Genomic DNA, 13,155 nt, shown 5'->3' with positions numbered 1-13,155 from the left:
CATTCACCTATACAACCTACCCTTCGTTTATTTATTCGTCCTTCCGTCCGACTACTCGCCCGTTCATACATTCCTCCAATCATCTATAGGACTGTTCATCCGTCCAACTACTCGTCCGATCATATATTCGTCTAATCAGCCTATAGCCGGATCGCTTGTTCGTCAGTTCAACTACTCACCCTATCGTATATTCGTCTAACCACTTACACAACCGAAACGTTTGCTCGTCCGTTCAACTACACGCACTTTCATAATCTACAATAATCCAATCAGCTATACAACCGGATCATTTGTTCGTCCGTTCAACTATTCGCCCTTTCATACATTCGTCCAATCAGCTATACAATCGGATCATTTGTTCGTCCGTTCAACTATTCGCCCTTTCATACATTCGTCCAATCAGTTATACAACAGGATCATTTGTTCGTCCATTCAACTACTCACCCTTTCATATATTCGTCCAATCGGCTATGGAACCGGATCATTTGTTCGTCCGTTCAACTATTCGCCATTTCATATATTCGTCTAATCAGCTACAGTATATAATCGGATCATTTGTTCGTCCATTCAACTACTCGCCCTTTCATATATTCGTCCAATCAGCTATACAACTGGATCATTTGTTCGTCCGTTCAACTATTCGCCATTTCATATATTCGTCTAATCAGCTATATAATCGGATCATTTACACTCTTTGTCTTTACTCTTTCGAATTCTGCACACTTCAACACCAAATTACATTTCGTCTCGTTTCTCTTATCTATACTCTAACCACGACGTAAATACCAGATCACTTATCTGTGGCACGCTAAATATAATTCTTCATAGAACATCTTGTTATTCATCATCTTTTACAGTATCCACCTCGCGTCAATGGAATTCCTTGTCACAAAGTATTAGGGGCTGCAAGATAATAAACACCTTTAAGAACAGCTTAAAAGATAACCTTATTAGCATTTCACTCCAATCATACTGATTTAAACTATCACTGACTACATTGTTACTTCTTTCTTTAGACATCATCCTGATAGTGCTGTATTTTCAAAATTGTCTCATAATAATCTCTTTCTATTATCTAATATTATTTGAAATATATTAACATTCTATATATTTTAGCTTACTTCTGCTACACAGTTTATTTCAGTGTTTAATTAATAGTTCATAGTATTTCGTTGTTTAATTCGTAAATAACTCTTGTATACATGTAACTCTCATCTAAATCAAATTGTTGAATTCTGTGTAAGTTCATGCATATGTATATATACTTTTGCTGGTTGAGTGGAAGAGAAGGCCTTACGGCCTTAACTCTGCTAGCTAAAATAAATCATTATTATTATTATTATTATTATTATTATTATTATTATTATTATTATTATTATTTGTTCGTCCATTCAACTACTCGCCCTTTCATATATTCGCCCAATCAGCTATACAACCGGATCATTTGTTCGTCCATTCAACTACTCGCCCTTTCATATATTCGTCCAATCAGCTATACAACCGGATCATTTGTTGGTTTGTCCAACTACTCGCCCTTCCATAGTCAGCAATCGTCCAATCACCCATACAACTAATCTTTTGTTCACCCACCCATTCAGTCACATACAACCGATCGTTCATCCGTCCGTCCAACTACCCTCCATTCCTACATCCGTCCGTCAGTCCACATACTCGTCCATTCATACACCAGTCCAATCACCTATACAACCGATTGTTTGGTAGTTTGTACTTCCAACTAGGCTACTCACATATTCATACAGCCACCCAATTAGTCTACCTATACAACCAAATCACCCTTCCAACTTCTCGTCCGTTTATAACTTATATTCGCCCAATCATCTATAAAACGTATTGCTCGTTCGTTAGTCCAGCTACTTAGTCTACTTATTCGTACATTCGTGCAACCACGTATTGCAACCGATTGTTCGTTGGTTCGTCTGTCCATCCAATCATCCAGTCATACATCCATGCAATCACCCATACAGGTGGTCCTCTCGTTCATCCATCCATTCATTCATAAAGTAATTTGGGTATTTGGTCGTCAAATACCTTTGAGTTTAATCCGTCTACAAATCCAATTATTCATCAATCCACATAAGTTATCCACTTCTGAAACGTTTGCTTTCATTCACTTGTGAAATCGGCTACTTGTTCACTGATCAATCTATTAATCTATTCAACTTACAACCTTTATATTTGTTCATTTATATGACCTGACAAACTTCCATCCATCCATTTGTCCGTCCGTCTCTTCGTCAGCTAATTTTTCGTCTATCTAGCCTATTCATTAATTAATCTATCCATCTACGCATCTATATGTCATGCCAATCTTTTTTCTATCCATCCGTCAAACCATTTCTCCGTCTGTTCAGTCATCAACATATCTATCTTTCTATTAAAACGTTCTATCAATCCCTTTTTCCTGTCATCCATCCATCTATCCATCCACCCTTTAAATTGTTCGTTTATCTGTTGATCCATCAATCTAGCCATCAGTGACCGATATTCCAAGTCAATCTTCTTTTCAGCCATCTAACCATCCACCCACCCTCCGTTTATCCTTCTGTCCGTTCATATATCAACCCGTCAAATTTCCCTCCATCTCTTAAACCTTCAATCTATCCATCTACCTGAATAATTTCGAGGGAAAAATTGTTCCGGAGCCGGGTATCGAACCCGGGACCTTTGGTTTAACGTACCAACGCTCTACCACTGAGCTACCCGGGAACTCTAACCGACACCGATCCGATTTTTCCCTCTATATCCACAGACCTCAAAGTGGGCTGACAACCGTCAAGCAACCAACTTTGAGTGCACACTAACTCCGTGTGACTTAAATTGTGGTTTTCTGTTAACGAACAGTGACGTGTATTATGCAAATCAAGATTTCAGGTATAACTCCCTGTAAAGTTGATTTGAATAATTTCGAGGGAAAAATTGTTCCGGAGCCGGGTATCGAACCCGGGACCTTTGGTTTAACGTACCAACGCTCTACCACTGAGCTACCCGGGAACTCTAACCGACACCGATCCAATTTTTCCTTCTATATCCACATAATTTAAGTCACACGGAGTTAGTGTGCACTCGAAGTTGGTTGCTTGACGGTTGTCAGCCCACTTTGAGGTCTGTGGATATAGAGGGAAAAATTGGATCGGTGTCGGTTAGAGTTCCCGGGTAGCTCAGTGGTAGAGCGTTGGTACGCTAAACCAAAGGTCCCGGGTTCGATACCCGGCTCCGGAACAATTTTTCCCTCGAAATTATTCAAATCAACTTTACAGGGAGTTATACCTGAAATCTTGATTTGCATATCCATCTACCTGTCAATATTTCAAGCCAAAACCCCTTAAAATCCATCCATCCATGGTCAGGTTTTTTGTTCGCATGTTTATCCATCAATGTATCCATCTATTACCAATATTTCATATCAAAATTCCTTCCATCCACCTACCCATCCATCAATCCATCCATTCATCAGTTACACTGTTCAATTCCTTTTTTTTATCAACCTGTTCATCTATTCAGCAATATTTCATACCAAAATTCCATCCATTCATTTATGAATCCATCCATCCATTCATTCATATATCCATCCGTCAAACTGTTATCTATATATTTATCCATCAATATAACCATACAGTATCTTATATTACATAATTATAGGCATAACTTGATACAAAGTAAGCATTATATACACACATACATACATACATACATACATACATACATACATACATACATACATACATACATACATACATACATACATACATACATACATACATACATACATACATACATACAGGGACATTCCTAGCTCCACTTCATTACGTAACTCTTTCTGCCAATTAAAATGCATGTCTAACAGGACAAGTATCATCACTTATTCCGTCTCATCCCACTAGAACCATCTAATGACAGCAATTGGACAAATTAGACAATATAGAATTTTCTCATCGCGATCTCTGAGGAGATGAGAGTCTTTGATCCCTTTTAATTACGCAGCTGGGGGGCAATTATGGTCGACACAATTATTGATCCCAGCCCGTATCTTCCAAATGCCCTGTGACCTCACAGGATAGGACGAATTCCACGAACATATTTATTACTGTTATATCATTGCCATAATCAAAGAACTGTTTAAGGTTAAACATTTTCAGATCACAGTTTGTTATACAGTAACAATCCAACGTAGAGTTATTTTACGTGTTATAATTCAGTAATTCGTAAACTGTGGTCAGCGGGCTCCTGGGGGTCCGAGACCTAATAGTCAGGGATCCTCTGATGAGTTTCCAAACTAAAATTTTATTTATCTCATTATGAAAAATATAACAAAATATAATTCAATTCCAGCAATAAATGTAGACTTTGTTATATAGCTTTTATTATTAACAAAGCTATTTTTTGTAAAATTTGTAAACTAAACTTGACTTTATAATAATTTGTAAAGAGAAAAATAAATAGGCTAGCTTACGTACACGAAAATATTTTCTCACCTTGTAACTAAGCAAAAGTATAAAGTTTGTGTGTTAAGGAGTCTGGCAACATCATATGAAAGGTGTCCTCGAACTCAAAATTTAGGAACCACTGCTCTGGTTTCTTTCTGCTCTTTTTTTTTTCATTGCCATTCATTCTTTCTTTCCTACTTTCTTCCACTTCTTTTTTCTTTACCACTAGTTTTTACTTCTTTCTCCTTTCTTTCTTTTTTCTTTCTTCTTTCTTCCTTCTTCCTTTCTGTTTTCTTTCTTTCCTTCTTTTTTTCTTTTTTTTCTTTTTTTCTTTTTTTTCTTTCTTTTTCTTTCTTTATTTCCTTCTTTTTTCTTTCTTTCTTTTCTTTCTTTCTTCTTTCTTTCTTTTATCTTTCTTTCGTTTTTCTTTCTTGTTTCTTTCTTTCCTCTCTGTTTTTTCTTTCTTTCTTTTCTTTCTTTCTTTCTTTCTTTCTTTCTTTCTTCCCTTTTTTCTTTCTTTCTTTCTTTCTTCCCTTTTTTCTTTCTTTCTTTCTTTCTTCTTCGGTTTCAATAATATTTCCTATTTCTACATTAGATTAATTACTATAGGCTTAAATAGTTTCTTCTAATTTGTTTTTGTTCTCCAGTAAAAGAACAGAAATATTTGGATTATTCAACACGCCGTAGTGTAACCGTTGCTGAATAGATTTATCTCATCCTTTAGGACCTTGTAGTGTATTAATTTCTTAAGTCTAATAAAAGTTGCTCGCATTAACCACAGTCTAGTATATACAATCACGAAGTTTGAGTTTTGAGGGTATTAGAAACAATAGACTTTGCCGTCACTATTTCGCTTTCTCTGTAATGAGGCGATAGTAGCGAACCTAGTGATTAGCAACTATCTATGGATGCATATTCTCTACATATTGAGCTTCGTGACTGTATATACTAGACTGTGCATTAACAGTAACGCGACTAAAAGTTGCTCCCATTTACAGTAACACGACAATACGCGTTGAGTTCTCTGTCAAAGAATTACAGAGAATATCTTTGAAGTCCGCCGAATTAGCCCTGTGGTAGCGCGTCTACCTTCAGACTAGCCGTCCCGGGTTCAATTCTCGGCGGGGTCAGACATTTTCGTGTAACATTTCTATCTCGGGACTAGGAGAGGTGGTGGTGCAAAACTTCTAATCACTAGATTGTGCACCAATATTCCTTGGCTAAATCCAAAATCTCTCCGCAGTGCATATGAAGAGAAGGCATATGTCACTGTTGATAGTGATTCGTCTGTCGGACGGGGTCGTTAAACCTGGCGGTCCCCTTGATGTTATTCGACAAGAGTAGGCTACGTGCCGGCACCGGGTTTCCCCTTATACCTCCCTCATCGTCATCATCAATCTCACCCCAGTACACGACATAACTCTCCACAGATACACATCATGCATAGCGTGGCCCACCGAAGTGATGTGCAACTTGAAAATGGGTCACAATCCTGCCACCTATCCGCAATATGCGGAAACCGAATTACGCAAGTGAAGTGGGTAGACAATGATACATACATATCTCTTTGAACAATGAAATATTATAAACACGTGTTTCCGAGATTATTACAGCAACACATGTGAGGGACAACAATGGAAAAATAGCTAGCAGACTTCCGCGTTAACGTGTCTCAGAAGCCTATCACAAAAAAAAAAAAACTAAACTAAAATTAAGCCACATTATCCACCAACGCGCCTGATCGGGGTTAAATTTTGTGTACCTACCCAGTAGAGATGAACAAAACTAACTGCCGCTCTCGCTCGCTGTGTTCGTTGCATTTGTCTTTCGAGTCTCGTCTCGTCATTCTCGTGCGCTTCGAGTCTCGCTCATCATTCTCGATATAGCATTTGGTCGGCGTGGAAAAGTTTCGTAACTTTGAATAGCATGCCTCATTGAAATAAATAACATTATAAATGTTTAAATGAGACAAAAAGACAAAACAGAACAGTATCTTAGTTTTCAAAATGTTCTGGTTCTATATATTACATTACCTATGGTTATATAAATAGAAAAAAAAAACAATTCTCAAATAAATTTACATTTCTAAGAAACATAAAACATAACGTTAATATCTTTTTATTTGGGATTGCACACCTGATCTCAAACATATGAAAAGAAAATTCCTAGCCATTTAATAAGGGCCTAGTAAATAAATAAAGACTAAGCAACGGATTATTATACACTGGAAGGTAGAGATGATATTTAAAATAGGCTACTTGATTGTTTATAGATATATAACAGTTGCCAAAGTAGATAAAAGTTCAGTCAGGTATAAACAACTGTTGCGATTCAAGGCTGCTTGACGTTCGGACTTCGGGAGTGATCAATCTCGGCGTCTCGAAACACTCACAAGCAGTCTACGACGCGACGTATACAACACTGTCGTGCGGGTTTTCGGCTTTGCGGGCGCTATTAGTCTTGATTTCTCGATTGTTGTTCATTTCTAGTACCCAGTCTCATCAGGACAAAGGACTTTGTAGGGTGTGGACTCCCAGCTTGCTTTGCACGGCCGACTATTACAGTTTGTATTATGTTTAAAAACCCTTCGCCTGTAATTAACAAGTAGGCCTATAGAAAATAATAACAAAGTTTGTGCCTAAGATAACGAAACCATTACTACCTACGATTTAATCTTCAAGGAGTGCAAGGTAGGTATAATTATAATTGACTGTGAGTGTATTATGTTTTTACGTATTACGACGTTGCCACTTCCTATTAACAACTGTCATGTCATATAGACATTTTGTGTCAAAAGGATACGGAACGAAGGGGAAAATAAGAGAGAAAGAAAAAAAAATAAGAAAGAAAGAATTGGAGAAGAACTGAAATGTAGAAAAGAAAGGAGTGAGGACAAAGAAGGTAGAAGGATAAAAATTAAGAAGAAAGTTTGAAAGAAAGAAGAAATAAGAAGCTTCAAGAAAGAAGGGAAAAAATTAAGTGAAATGAAAAACAAAAGCACTAAAAGAAGGAAAAGAGAAGATGGAAAGAATAAAAAATAAATAATGAATTATGATTTTTATATGGTTGACTGAGATGCGGTGAAATATTAGTAATTAATTTTCTATTACACAGAAGCAGAATGTGGACATTGAAATTTCAAATAGAAATATATAATTAACATAGTCATTATTAGTATAGCTACATTAACAGCCCTTTTGCAAATATATAAAGGTTTTTCGTAACTATGTGAACTAAAAAATTAAATAATAATAAAAAATGTTAGTTGCAATATACAGGGTATAATTAAAATGTATGTCAAAACTTTAGGGACATATTCCTATCATACAGAGGATGAAAAAAATAGTATATGAACATTAGTCCGGAAACGCTTTATTTCCTTTGTTACAGCCCTTTTTCTACAACTCTGCTTATACTGTACGATGTGGTACATTATTAAATAAAAATAGCATACCTCACGGAAACCTGTCTTACAGGAAGTGCTCAAAAAGGCTCCTGTTATCATGGATACATGCATGAATCTACCGTCGCATTAAATCCCGTATACGCTAATGTATCCTTGGAGAATGTCGTATCGTCTCGTCTTCCAAAATACGGGCTCGAAGAGACTCTTCATCTTGTAGCGTGGTTCTATACATAAGTTCTTTTAAATTACCCCACGAATAAAAGTCTAGTGGGTTTAGGTCCGGAGAGCGCAGAGGCCAAGGAATTGGTTTATCTCTACCTGTCTGTCAATGAATCTTTTATTTAGAAATCGACGAACATTGACACTGAAATGAGCAGAAGCTCCATCGTGCGTGAAGTACGTGTTTCGTCGTATTGCTAACGCCACACGGTGCAACAGAAGAAAGAAAATATTGACATTTTCATGTGGTATGCTATTTTTTTCCATAATATACCGCATCATACAATGTAAGCAGAATTGTAGAAAAATGGCTGTAAAAAGGAAATAAAGCGTTTCCGGATCAACGTTCACATTAAATTTTTTCATCCTATATGTGAGAGAAATATGTCTCTAAAATTTTGACATACATTTTAGTTACATCCTGTAATAATCAATTCACTTAATAAGGGATTATACATATTATTAATGAGGATTGGGGATTGGTACTAAACATTATATATAAAATTAAGAGTTAATAAGTAAGCCTTAAGGAAACCTTAAGTATGTCAACTCAGTATCAATACCAAGGACCAGGAGTGTTAATACTTATTCATTAGTTTGTATATCTTTTCTGAAGTACTCAATCAGCTTGTAAAAGCTTTAATAGGTAGTGTTTTAGGACATTTCTAAAATAAAATTTTTATTTTTGGTCGCGAATGCTCATCTTGCAAAGAAATGAGAAGTCCAGTAATTTCCACTGGAATACGGAGCACTACTGTATGAAATGTTGACTTTACATCTGTAGTTTGGTACTTGGCTTGTTTGGTGCTCTGTACACCCCTGTGGGAATTATGAATTATCATTAAAACAAACCGGCGGGGGACGCACAATCAATACGATCGCAGTTAGTCATTGATGACGTTTTTGTTCAGACCACAATATAGAAATCGCATTAGCGGATGGACCTTTCGTTTCTATGCAGCGGGCGATCTCGCAATCAAGCGATGCCGATCCAACGCTCAGTGTCACCATCATTATTAGTTTCAATTTGTTGTATAGTAGGCTACTATGAGTACGGTTATTATCAATTTCGATTTAATAAACGACACTCCTACTGCTCTTCACTTAAACTGTTGACCTACATTTTTATTATAAATAATATTTGATATTCATGTTTCATTAATTGTATTATTATTATTATTATTATTATTATTATTATTATTATTATTATTATTACAATCAAGACAAAAGATAAGTCAAGAATAAATGCGGCGGAAATGAATTATTTAAGAAGGCCACCAGGTTACAAATGAAACGGCTTCAAGAAACAAATTTAGGCCCTAGAGATTTTGGAAGAATTCAGAATGACATCAGCCTTTGAACAAATTTTAAATTATAAGTCAAAGTGCATATACAGTAATCTTTACAGGACATTTGGTCCAATAAGCTTCATCCCTAACGTCTATCGTCTATAGCTGTTTTTATTGTTATTATTAAGTTAGATTAGAGTAGTTGTACTTTGGAAATTAATTCAAGTTAAATATTTATCTGTGTTTAATAAGTTTTTCTCTAGTTTTTCTCTCAATTTTCCCGAATACAAAATTCCCGAATCCACATTCCCGACAGAATTTTCCCGATTTATTTGATTTCAATTTTTCCAAAATTCATTTCTTACTTAGACTACGTACTTACTTGGCTTTTAAGGAGCCCGAAGGTTCATTGCCGCACTCACATAAGCCCGCCATCGGTCCCTATCCTGTGCAAGATTAATCCACTCTCTATCATCATATACCACCTCCCTTAAATCAATTTTAATATCATCCTCCCATCTACGTCTCGGCCACCCCAAAGGTATTTTTCCCTCCGGCCTCCCAACTAAAGGCTGGTTCACAATAAACCGGGAACGGAAACGACAACGAGAACGAGAACGGAAATAATGTTAAAATAAATGTATTTAAATGCGAGTAGGCCTATAGTTAAAAAAATAATCACGAGCTGGTGAAATTTACTTATCTTACTGCAAAAACATCTTTATGGCTTCCTTCTTGTACCGCTTGCTACAAAAGTCTGACGCTTCCGTGGACCATGCTTTATAAAGCAGGGATCATATTGTCTGCGTGGTGCTGCAATCCATCGCATAAACAACGAAATAAAACTTGTGTGCCAACCTGCCTCTGTAGCCAACCTGCCCCTATCTCCCCTACGTGACATCAAAGAAATCAAATGTTGGGGAATTCCTTGTATAATATATTCGGGAAACTGAATAGTAAATGATATTGTGGACCGTGGCTTCGAAAACTTGGTTTCGGGAAAATAAAATTCGGGAAAAGGTAGCTTCGAGAAAACGTCCATTCGGGAATGCGAATTTGGGAAAATGAGTGGGAACGGTCTTTGCCCAATGTTTGCAGCGCCCTATTGCTGTAACGGCCCGAGAGAAATGGCTGATTTTTATACAAGCAGATAGGTGAAAATAATCTGAACAGTTAATGTCTTGAATTTTTTTAATTAAACCGTTTAGCCATGAATTTAAATTGAATAATTGCGAAAATCGTTAAAATAAATCTTGCAACGAAGCGCACTGTCGCATGTCTCCGACTGAGTACAACCATCGCCGGCGATGGTATTATACCTTATTTTATTTCATGGAGTGCAGTTTCATAGAAAGGACTTTGCCGACAGACCTTCTACTGCCCCCCCTACTAATTGGTTGTCATAAATAAATGTCTTCCTTACTGTGACGGAAATCTTGTCTTCTCCTGTCAGTAACCAATCACAACCCTCGTTCAGGAGAATTGACAGGCTCCCCTCAAATCCACGTGGAGGCAGAGTTGTCGCATCTTTTCCGAATTCCAAGAATCTCGTCAGTTTCACTGGATAATTTCGAGGGTCACCAGGATTGTGGCAACTGTGCAATGTTGGGACGAGGGGACAGGATGGAATTGTCAGAGTTGTTTGTGCAGGAAGTTATAAATCTGTAAGTGGGTGTTCAAAGGAGCCACCGAACTGCACTCCTTGAAATAAAATAAGTTATACAGAAGAGGGGGAGGGAAGTAAGGAGTGCACACCGCACTTGCTGCAGTTATTGCAGTAGCAGTGCTGTTGCCAAACGTTTCATAGAAACATAACGATTTCCTCTGAAACTGTGAATGATACAGAAAAAACACATTTAGATTCTTCAAGTCTCTCTTCATTATATAAACTTATCACCAGTTTCACTTTGGTGCAGAGTATTTGTGTCCTTCTATTCTGTATCAATATATTTTTGTATAATAATATATTTGTACATATTAAGTAAATTAATGTGTAATTATATTGTATTATAAACTTACTATATCGGACAGTTGACGGAACAATAACAAATAAATCAAAATTATATACAGTAGAATCCCGAATATCCGTCACCCTATTAACCGAGTGGTGGATTATCCGTCTGTCTTTCTCTCGCTTTTTTTCTGCAGAATTATATGAAGTACTGTACATTGTATTAGCACGTTATTTTTTTTCTAGAGAGTGTTATTACAAGCCTTTTTCCTTACACAGTATATCTACTGTTCGAATTGTGGTACTGTATAACTGCTACCTATATGAAATGTTTTCTACGGGTGTCGAAAGGAATCTCATTGTGTTAAGAATCGAAAAAAAAAAAGTGTAAATATTTGACTAGTTTAGGGAAAGAAAAAACGTGGCTCATCTCGCATCAGAATATGAAATTTGAGTGTATAAAGTATGTAAATCTACAACACGAGACCTCCACTACCCATATCTTTCCACAGACAGCCATTACAAGGAGATTCCTTGCCCATTTAAAACCCGTCGTTGACAATCCTACTTAAATTAGTGAACTTCTGATCCAGTACTTAGCATGTTAAACGAACGGAATTACGAAAGTGTAAATATTATTGACTAAATTTACGAAAATATTTAATGATACGGATTATCCGATTTTTTCGATTAACCGTTCAGCCCATCCCCTTCATTACCACGGATAATAGAGGTTCTACTGTATAAGAAAAGAAAAGGAGCATTTTCTGCAGACTTCTGGAAAAAGAACTAAGCAAGAGACTAGCATAGTGCTTTGTGTGGGGCAGAAACATGGACATTACGACGAAGTGACGAGAAGCGAATAGAAGCATTTGAAATGTGGATATGGAGAAGGATGGAGCGTGTGAAGTGGACAAACAGAATAAGAAATGAAGCTGTGTTGGAAAGAGTGGGTGAAGAAAGAATGATGCTGAAACTGATCAGGAAGAGGAAAAGGAACTGGATGGGTAACTGGCTGAGAGGAAACTGCCTACTGAAGGATGCACTGGAAGGAATGGTGAACGAGAGAAGAGTTCGGGGCAGAAGAAGATATCAGATGGTAGACGACATTAAGATATATGGATCATATAAGGAAACGAAGAGGAAAGCAGAAAATAGGAAAGATTGGAGAATGCTGGATTTGCAGTGAAAGACTCGCCCTTAGGCAGAACAATGAATGAAATGAATAAGAAAATAAAATAAAGAAAGAAAAAAAGAAAGAGAAAGCTAAAGAAGACATTAAAAGGTCAAAGAAACGAGAATGGAAAGAAGAAAGACATAAAAGAAAGAAAGGACAAAAAACTAAGAAAAAATAATGGAAAGAATGAAGACAGAAGAAAGCAAAAAATGCGATAAATAAACTAAGGAAAAAATAATCTAGAAGCAATATAAAAATATATAAAGAAAATAATCTGCCCTCAATGAGGGTGACCATAAAGATCCAGAATAAAAGCACTGCAGAATAATTTAGAAAGACAGGAATTGTTTAGTAAAAAATCAGAGAAATGCAAACCCAACAGTATCATCAATGGCCAAAATATGAATGGTAATGTAATATTTGGATTGAATCCTTAATAACATTCAACAAAATTTTTTGAATTTCAAAAAAATCGGAGTCCGAGGGTTTTTAAAATATCACATGTGAATTTAGGAAGTGTGCCACGTGCACCAAACAAAAGACCAGAAACACTCCACTGACTAGTGGGAATGTTATATTTCTCACTTAGTGAAAGGATGCAGGACTCATAAATGGATTTCTTCTCCTCATCAACGTGTTTTGCCTGCAGGGCATCCCTCTCAAACCGG

At 36.6% G+C, this 13,155-nt stretch overlaps 1 long non-coding RNA gene and 1 other non-coding gene across 2 annotated transcripts in view; both read left to right on the top strand.

The window, feature by feature from the left end:
- Nucleotides 1-13,155, top strand: part of LOC138715628 (uncharacterized) — a 157,252-nt gene that overhangs the window by 20,091 nt on the left and 124,006 nt on the right. The window lies entirely within an intron of this gene.
- Nucleotides 3,169-3,240, top strand: TRNAS-GCU (transfer RNA serine (anticodon GCU)). The gene has a single exon. It is a non-coding gene; the product is annotated as a tRNA-Ser (tRNA).

This window comes from Periplaneta americana, chromosome 15 (assembly GCF_040183065.1).
Source record: "Periplaneta americana isolate PAMFEO1 chromosome 15, P.americana_PAMFEO1_priV1, whole genome shotgun sequence".
Classification (NCBI taxonomy): Eukaryota; Metazoa; Arthropoda; class Insecta; order Blattodea; family Blattidae; genus Periplaneta; species Periplaneta americana.
This window is presented reverse-complemented; position numbering and strand designations above follow the sequence as displayed.